Source organism: Calonectris borealis, chromosome 2, assembly GCF_964195595.1.
Source record: "Calonectris borealis chromosome 2, bCalBor7.hap1.2, whole genome shotgun sequence".
Taxonomy (NCBI): Eukaryota; Metazoa; Chordata; class Aves; order Procellariiformes; family Procellariidae; genus Calonectris; species Calonectris borealis.
Window position 1 is genome coordinate 118,781,667 of NC_134313.1, and position 10,355 is coordinate 118,792,021.

Below are 10,355 nucleotides of genomic sequence, written 5' to 3' on the forward strand. Positions count from 1 at the left end.
CTTATTTTTACAAATTACAGGGGTTTAGTTATTATGAGAACACTTTGAATAAAGGAAGTGCGTTCTGGCAGCAAAGAAAACATGGCAAATTCACCGTATATCATGTCACTGATCACAAGACTGCCCAAGCAAGTTCTTGAACACCCTTTTAAAACTCCTGTTTTGTCAGACCATTGGCTTTGAAGTCTAATTTCATGGAATCTGAGCAATCACTTCCTTAGCGAAGGATGGTCAAAGATGGCAAAGCCCAATAGCCAGTCCACTGAATATACCTCGTGAAGATACATAATACAGATTTCTTTTAAAAATGTTAATCATAATTAATCGGTTACTTTAATGTTTATATTTTTTCAGGATTTTCATTTTAGCTATGCTTATCTACAGAATTTTACTTCAATGAGTTTCAAATCTCCCTTCAGTTTATGCCAAAATTTGGTCTAAAATCCTGGCCTGATAATCCCTGTTGCTGACTCCAGGGAAAATGGAACTACCTATTTTAATTAAAACAAATTATTCTACGGTCTGGGTTAACAATTATTTCTGAAGACCAGCAATTTCATGGATTTTATCTGCCTTTTGCTTAAAATTTAATGATGACTCTGCTGTCTGTCTTCCCACCTCATCCTTCAACACCCTGCTCTCCCAGTGAGTCATTTCAGAAAATTCCCCTGCAATTGTCTGGTGTACTGATTTATGTCTAACTAAGGGAGCAGCTGCCTGGGCTATGCTGTCTATCAAACAAACATAGCACATATTGTAATGGGTCAATTGCACAGGTATCCTCTATAAGCCCATTAAAGACCTTTGTTATTTCTGCATTTCATTATACAAAAATATCTGTTGTACAAGGTTTAACATAATATCAGAATAATTCTTATTGGTTTTGTAATGTTAAACAACCCTTTTGTATTAATCCCAGAATATTGTATTTCATTGCTGGTGTACATTTTTGTAGAAAAAAGGTACTAAAGAAGTTCATTATATGTCATTTAACAAGAAAATGGCCACGTAATTCTTAGTTACATTTAATTTTTTAAATGTTATGAAACTAAAAAAATATTAATGCATTTTATGCATGAGAATTTTTAATAAGCTAAAGAAAAGCTTATATTGCACACTCTATTGTACATACAGGCCATACCAACCATGTGAGTACATAGTCTCCCTTTATGACCAAAAGTCCTCTCAGAAATACTTTTTGGCCACAAGTAATATAAAGTTTCAAACCCCACTTTGACCACCGGAAAACAAATACGTTTATTTTATGCCTAATCATTGTAACAAGACCCCGTGTCTGCACTGTGACATTTTGTTCTGGTTTCCTCCGCAGCAAATGATGGGATGAAGCACAGTTAATCTCGAAAGGGTTAACGATTTCAGTTAGACTTCATGGAAGTTATAAGCATATAGTCCAGATACATAACCCCAAAACCCTTATCTAAAAACCTAGAAGAAAAACCCTGTTGCTCTCACTGCAGCATTTCCCATGTTTATAGTCCCTGACTTTATCACTTTTACATAAATTTCTGCATTACATTCTCATGAATGAAAGGATTTGTGGTTCTTTAGTATATGCCTTAAAAAAAAGACAAGAAATAGATTTGCATTTAAAATATTTTCATATGCAAAACTGATGAAGTCCTTTTCAGCCAGGAAAAATCTCAAAAGAGTACCAACAACTTCAGGTGTGACAATAGTCCTTACCCTATGGGTTTCTTGAGCAAAGAGGAAAACTCAGTTTCCTTGTCCAAACCACGAAGACGTCAGACATTCAAGAGAGCAAACAAATTGTGGAGGCAGCGGACAACTTCAGTGCTCTTAGGCTGGAAAGGCATAGAAAGCTAGATCTGGAGAACTGGCTTAAAAGCTTCAGCAGTGAACGGGTTGGGCAGGATTTAGAGACAAAAGTGAAACTCCACATCAGAGTTCAGATCTCGCATACCTGAGTCCTGCCAAAATTTATTTAGGCATTCGAAGCACCGAAGACCCTGAAAAAATGATATGTTTTGATCAACTTCTGTCAAATGGATGGGTGCCAAAAGAACTTCCTAAAGATAACCATGCCATCAAAATATTGACACATCTGAACCGGGGTGTTTCTAAAGGCTAGTCAGGAGTGGCTGCTAGAAATAAGTAATTCAGATTCTTCAGCCCCAGAGATGTAACAAGAAAAATAAGACTTGGAAGGATTGAAGTCCTCAGTATTCATCACCAATGGGGACTCTTTGATCCAGTTGCTTATGTTAGGGACAAATGTTCTGGAATTGGACCTGGAGGGTCAAAATAAACTCACTGAGCCTGAAACTGGTCATGGGCTTGCTCTATTCAGTCAGTGGTGGTCCTGTGAAACCCATAATGCAACCTTACAACAGTCAAGGACAACTGATGCTACAGACTCTGGCTGCCAAAATACAGATGCTGATGTTCTCGGTCTCCTTTTAGGTTCCTAATCCAAAACCTTGCTCTGCCTCCTAATCCTTTCACTGAACACCAGCAGGAGTTGCCAGACCTCAGACAGATTTGGAAGACCTTAGGACTTGGGGAGGCACAAAACTGTTCTTGCAGGTCTGTCCTTTTCTATGCAACTGAAGAGCCTGCCCAGAGATAGAGAGAAAGCTGTGGAGCATAGCTGTCTGCTCCACACAGGGGGTGGTCAGCCTTGGGGTGCCTCAATCATGCTTGCGAACATAAAACCAGACCATTCAATCCAGATCCACTAAACCTTCAACAGATTCACTGAGCTGTAGATATAATTTCCATCTGGAATTCGATACATCAACCAAAGCTTTGCAAGCGAGAAATAGCAAATAATCTGACAGGTGTCATTTCAGTAAATGTTATCCTTTGGTGCAAAGGAACATTGTTTTGTTTTCAGTTACTTAAATGGGTCTCTGTAATAGTGTTGATGCTTAAAGAACAGTTGAATTTCTTATTGATAAATAAGGGCAATCACTAAGAGAGGTTCAATTTCCCAACAGATTCTTTCCAAACTCAAATACGTCAACAGACCCTGCTAAATATATTTGTCCAGTGCTCATAAAATAGAAACAAAGCAAGTACTGCATTCGGTGACAATCACTTGGTGTACATCTAATGTGGAATATGTACTGCTTATGGGTTTGTGCTTTTCTGTGTGGTGTGGTTCAGCTATGTGTGTCAGTAGGTCTTCCAGGATGGAAAAAAAATCCACGTTGCTTTTAGAGTGTTATTGCAACGATGATGTTATTCTTTGGTGCAGGCTCAACTGAACAAATCGCCAGTAAAGTGCTGGCAAAGGTGTGGGCCAGGAGAACCTCAGAACTAAGCCTTCTGGTGCAGTGAGAGGGGTCAGCAACGTGGGGAACAAAAAGCTCTTTCAAATCATTATCAAAACCAGTTTTGCTGTTGCAGCAGGGACTTAGCTACCTCTGCACCTCTCTGCTAACTACTAACAACACTTCTAAAAGCCAACTACTTGGTGCCTGCCAAACCCTCCATGTGACCATGCACCTATCCACTGTCTTCTCAGCCTGCCACTGACCAGGCAGATACGGTCACTATCCCATTGCTACCCAGTACTCCACAACCACTCAGTCACCAGCTTATTCATCTGCAGATCCATGTTCTTTGCTTGACCTCCCATCCCCATCTAGACTTACACTGTAGCTCCAGCTCAGGCAACTGGCAACATTGAGGACTGTCAGGACTGGAGATCTGTGGAGATAAAGTTTGGTTTCCAGACTTCTTTTCTAGGCATTTCTTTTTTGGCAGTCACAGTCACATCAAGAAACATCTGTTTCAACCCCTTCAGCACCCACAGATTTCACCATGTCCCTAAATTCTACCAACCACCCTGATGGACATGCCAGAAGGACAAATAAATAAGGATTAGGAAATGCATTAGGAAATTCCACTAGCAAGTTCCCAGGCTGTCACAAAAAGAAGAAAGGCCTTATTTTCATTGCTAAAATTCTTCAGGAAAAGCAGTTTTATTACCATCATTTTCAGCAATAAGCAGCTCAAACCAACAGCAATTTATTAACAACACTCTGTGCAATTCATTTCTTCAGAGAGACTGGTAGCAGCAATCTCTAGTCCTCATCTGTCCCACGGGGCTTCTCTTACAAGCGGAGAGAGGAGATGTCTGCTTTTCTTCTCAGTCCACACATGAGCAAATAAAGCTCTCCTCTTCATTCCCTTCCCGCCACGTCTGATATTTATTCACAGTTCAATGGGGTGGAGTGAACTCAGCAGCCCAAGGGCTGTTTGCTGGGCCTGGATGCTCCTCACACGCTCTCTGGGGATGACATGTCACCCTCCACTCTACGTGATGCCGCGCTTAATGCTGTCATTAGCATGACTGCCAAAAGATGATGGCTGCTGGCATTTCTTTGGTAACTAATGCATTGATAAGAGTTTGCTCCTCTGTGATGATAGCCTAACTACCTGCAGTTGGACTTTACTTTCCAATGTTTTTTTTTAGTTTTGCTGTGGGTGCTGAGGCTTGTGTAAGCATAACATAGATGCAGCTGGAGGCGTATCTGCCCTTTGAACTCCTCACTTGCTCTTCCCAGAAGGTCTGTCTTATTATTTCTGTTCAAGGATACATGAAGTTGGCTGCATGCCTAGATTTGCATCTGGTGTCTAAAAAGAAAAATAACAATTTGCTTCGATGCTATATTCAGAGATGACAGAGGACAAGAAGAAGCTGGGGCTGAGAAACTGAGCCATTGTCACGGAACTGAGCAGCCGCACACATCCTACCCGTAGTTTGAAGATGTTAGTCCTGAGCCTAAGAGCAAGGGCCAGGGAATGCAACTTTTTCCTTGTATACACATCCTTGTAAAAGCAAACTATGATAGAATACAATGTGATTTTTTTCAAGATCCTGCCAGCTTCTAATTATATTTTACGATTGCTTTGTTTGTAGAAGTCCTCCAGACAGGTGGAGGAATGTTCATCCTCCATAGACTAAGGAAGATTTGTGCCAACTTGCCACTCCTACTCTGAAAATTTCTTGAGGGTATGGAGATAGTCTCTTTGCACCACAGCTCTGCAGGAGCTTCAGCAGTGCACGGGAAGATTAAGGTTCTTTAAAACTTTAGGCATACCCAGGAGGAAAAAATCATATCTCTCTTCAGAAGTGCACAAAATGCCCTTGATCATGAAAAAACCATACAGCTACAAGCCCCTCCACTTTCCCTTCTTCTGTGATGGAAACTTAGCAGTAGCTTATGGATAGCATCCAAACGAACAAACAAATCATTTCTCCAGAGTTGTCAGCTGAGAGTCTCTACTTTAACTCCTTCACCACTCACTCACAAGGTTAATTTCCTGCTGATGAGGCTATAGCACTTTAGAGACTGTATCAATCCTCAGCCTGCTGTACAGGTTTTGTCAATGGGGTTAGCAACGCTTGCAAAATTCAGTGCCTAACATGCAGTATCTGTTCCAGAAAGAGGTCTACTGCTTCCCCTTAAAGATGACGGGTTTGGTTGCAGCCCAGGTGTCTCGCACTCCTACTGCCTAAACCATGACTTGCAGCCCTGGTCCTCTGGGGATTTTTTTTCATCTGCAACTTGAACCACTACATCTCACTTACATATTAGTACTATAAGCACTTCTATCCTGAAAAGCAGCTGAAGAAAAGGTCTGGTGTGCCTGATTTCTCGGATAACTAAGTCAGCATGAGGAAAGCATGTACTTACTGGTCCACAGCCGAAGACTTACTGCAATGAGAGTGTTTTGCATAGTGTCAGCATCTTGGCTAGCTAATAACTAACCTGTAATAACTATCCTGTTCTTACCACAGGATGTGCAGCCTCCTAGTTTCTGCGGGATAGATGATCGGTTTTCGCAGGATGGGTATTTCCGTGGACTGGATCCTGTTTTGCTGAAGTATGCCTGTGTGAAGAAAAACTCAGTCCTTTCCCAGGCTTGAGATCTGCATTGAACAGGAAGACAAGGTTCACTCTTCTGAGACTAATGACCAAGTGAATTTTTCTTTCCTCAGACTATTATTATTTAGCCAAGACTATTGGTCTGAGTCTTCAGTCATTCTCAGTCCTAGCATTACTTTGGATGCCTCTTTAGGGAAATCAGTGTTCATATTACTTTAAACATAGCTTTATAGTGGAAATGCATATTTCAAATATTACCTATGTATTGTGGCCACGATATAGTGTGGATGTATTTCTATAAATGCACCCTAAAATAACCCAGAGAAAGAACAGATGGAAAAGATTTTTAAGGCCTTCATAACAAATCCCAAGCAATTTCCAGAAACTATGTCAGTTAGCATAACAATAATTGCACCCACAGTTCTTCCTTCTCAAAAGATTTGATATTGTATGTATAGGACTTCATAGTCCTGTATTGCATTTCTACAGCTTTTGAAGTCTCATTTAAAGTTTGGAAAGGGAAGCTATTGGAAACTTGGCTATTCCCTTGTATTTGATGGCCAACCAAAACACTGGATATGTCTTGTCAGATGTAAATGATAGGATAGTATGTTGTGATGTGTGTATTTTAGAGACCAAATCCTTGTTTGTAGAGGTTTTATGTTGACATGGGAATCATGCACCACTTCATCAGTAATTTCACGCTCAAACCAGTGTAATTATAATAAAATACAATAGAGTAGAACCAAGCCACAACTGAAACATCAGCTTTCTATCCTGTCCCATCACTTGTGAATGAGATGTGAAAAGTTCAGGCTTACCGTAACTCTGCGCTAGTGCCCAATACACAGGATTTTGATCAGTAAAAACAAATATTTTCAAGTCCTTATTGCTTTTTTTTTTAGGTTGTAAGCAGAACAGTCTATAAAAACACTGCCGTGATTCTACCAATACATGGTTTGCTTAGCTTAGTCTGCTTTGTTAGTGGATACTATTAATACATCAGTAGAACATACTTTTCTGACTTGGCCATCTCTTTTAAAGCTTCCTTTCCTGATTATCTTTTTGTATGGCATCTGTCTGATGAAACACGCTTAGCTGAATTCCTCTTTACTAGGGTACCTATTAAATAGAAAAGTTTCATAAACATTTCCATTTACCCATACTGTCATTTTTTCTCCACTGATTTGCTTCTTTATTATCTGTACTTCTGGCAACCTTGCCATCCTTAAACAGTCCCTCAGCTGTATTTGTTAACCTTGCGAATTTAGGGCACAGGTAACAAATTTGCTGTAATGTTTTCGTTTTTATTATCAGAATGATCCCAACAATGATCTCTGGGAGATCTGCATATAGGTCAAAAGTCAATAAGTCAGTTATGAACTGATTTTGAGGTATTGGTTTAATATCTTGCTCTTGCAGTAGCAGCAGTTCTTGGAGACTCATCTTGTTTTCTGTACTTTGTACCTCCCCTGCACTTTTGTAGTTACCATTCTCCTCTTCCAAGTGTGTTGCCCCACACCTGATGCAGTCTGATCCCCCTTCAAAAAGCAACAGCATTATTGTGTTCATGCCATGAGCTGTTCTTACAGACTTTCAGAATTAACTAACATAACACAAAATGCAAAGGAACTAGTTCACACTTCACCACCGGTTGAAGATACTAAAATGTTTCTCTAATTAGCCCTAAATGTATCATAAGTTATGTCTTCAAAAATTAGGAAGAAGAAAGATTCTGGTTACATTTATGGCTTAAGTCACAGGAACATTAAGCAAGCTTACTTTGGCCCTGATACATCCCCCCATTTTAGTGTTTGTTACTGTTTGCTTAATTTGAAATATCTTTCTAAAGGCAACACTGGCTTTAATCAGAGCAGAACTGCTCCCATTCCCTGTACCATGCTAAAAAAAGGCTTAGATCCCAAAGGCTGGGAGGAAAACAAACAAACCAACCCTAGTTCTTCTTCATAAAGGCTCAGGCAGATAATACTTTTAAAATAGATGTTTGTCTGAGAAAGACTTTCTCCTTTGGAAGTCGAGATCTTCCTTTTGAAAGCTGTAACCTGGTGCTCAGGACACAGCCTGCAGCTTCTGGCTGCAGCCTTGAGCTCTTTGCCACCTTCTGAATGGGAGCACATATACAGATATTCACGAAAGCATTTACTGGTAGAGGTGTATGTACGTCTCTGCACCTCTCCACTAACAGAACCTCATGTATCTCTCTGTAAAAACCTGTAATATATTTGAAGTTGCAATACCATTTATTACAAATAAATTACAGCTGAATGCAACTTCAGCATAAAAGGGAATAAAATCTCTACATATTACGTATTTACTATTTGTATATAGACCTGTTGTCTATTAATTCACCTAACCCCCTTTTTGCATTAGTCTCCTTGACCTGCCCTTCTGCTGCTGCCTCTCAGTCCCTGTCCCAGAACTGCGTAAAGCATGGCCTATTAATTATGCAGCCTTCATACGTAGCCTTCAAATTGAATATTTTATTTGGTACCAGAGTAAGTTACTTATTCTGCTCTTCATCTGATGCCTCCCTTGCTAAATTGTCCTTCCAAGAAAAGGACTGCACCTTTGGGAGTTTCTGTTTCAGCCCCCCTGAAATCTAGCTACCATCCTCAAACACAGTAACTTTGTCTGCACCTTTAACAGCTCAACAGAGTGGCTTTTAAATCCTGTATCCCTGAAGAAGGTCCTAGGAGTGTTCCCTGCCAACGCAGTGATTAATAAAACAGAGATGCAGATGGTTTCCAAAGCTTCCCAAGGTCTGAAATGAGCCTGGGATGAATGACCCTCCGCATCCCTTCGCTGGCCAGTGCATCCGCAGAACCCCGAAGGCTTGGTGGTAACGCGCCCGGGTGCCCACCATGCTCACAGACAGCATCTGCTGCCACATGTGGTCAGGCACCAGCTCTTGGCAGAGCTGCTGCCTGGTGTGGGAAAGGCTTAAGCTGTCAAGGCCGTTGTGCAGCAACAGGTGCCAGCTTGGAGCCGAAAAACCGCCCATTAATTGCGTGCATGTTGCTCTCCCTCGAGGGCAATCACAGAAAGGGAACAAGACAGTATTTCCCAGCAAGGAAGCAACAACATGTAACTGTGAACGCACTTGGGAAATGCGTGGTAATTGCAGCATGGTCCGACCATAAACAAGAGGAAAGAAGTCAGCAGAGCCAGGGGGAAGGGATCTTTTCCATCAGCCCTCGCTCTGGGAGCGACGCACCCACCACATCTCCCCTGGCCTCCTGGCGTAACGCTGCCCAGGGCTGGAGGGTTTCAAGAGAAGTTCGATGAGGTACTCCTGAGGCTTGTGCAAATGAAGTCACAACCCTGGCAACAACGCCAATCATTAATAAGGTGCAAGTTCAAAATGAAAGCCTGTCTCCACAGGGGACACAGTTTTGCGGGCTCAGTGCCACGAGATGACGGTTCAAATGTTTCTCCTGTGTGCTGGAAAGGGAATTGGCTGTGTTACCTAAATGAACTACCGCTCAAAACATATCTCAAAATATCAAATCCAGCTCCCACAGTGTTGGTGACAGAGGTTGCAGCCCACAGCTGCCCGCACCACTCTACGTGCTCCAACGGATGGGATTTCCCACCATAATGAGGGATGGTTTTAGCCTTCTGTAAAGGGGCCTTTAGCCCCCTTTTCATGCACATGAAAAACACGAGCATTTCCTTCCCCATTTCTGTCGTGCAGGGGAGAGTTCAATACAGCATTAGCACAGGAGCCTCTCTCCCTTTTTAAGTAGCTCTACCACGCACATAATTTTGCAACAGAAATAATTAGCTTTAACATAAAGTGTCTCAAACTGTCAACACTTTATGTTTGCACTCTCTTTAAACTAAAAGTAGTTTCTTTTAGGAATTTTATTCATCAGGTTTAAGAATTCTTAATTAAAAATACAAATTATTATCAACATTTGCTTAAACTATAGAAAAGCTTCATTTTCTAAAGCTAAGGTTAGATTTTTGAAGTTGGTGATTTGGTTACCTTTTCTTTAACTTGTATTCTCTTATGTATATAGTGTCTATATAAATGGTGTTCTCTCGCTTGTATTACTACCAATGTGAACCAGTATAAGATTATACAAAATACATCACTATAAAAATCTGTATGATTTTAAAGTTGCAGAACCATGTACTGCAAATAAATTACAGCTGAATGCAACCTCAGCATAAAAGGGAATAAAATGTGGTCTCTACTTCTACATATGAAGTATCTTTCTCTAATACATATGTGAAGAAAGATAATGCTCTCGATGCCTGCTGAATTAATTCCTTTATCTGAATTAATTCACATGGGTACAAATTATTATGAAATGCAATATGATTCATATCTACATTTCACTAACTAAAGAATCCTTTCATGTCTATAATGCACATGAACTTGACCTATTGCATCCAGCCCTGTTTTCTGAAAGTTGCAGTCCATAGTGATACAGATGACGAATATGCCTT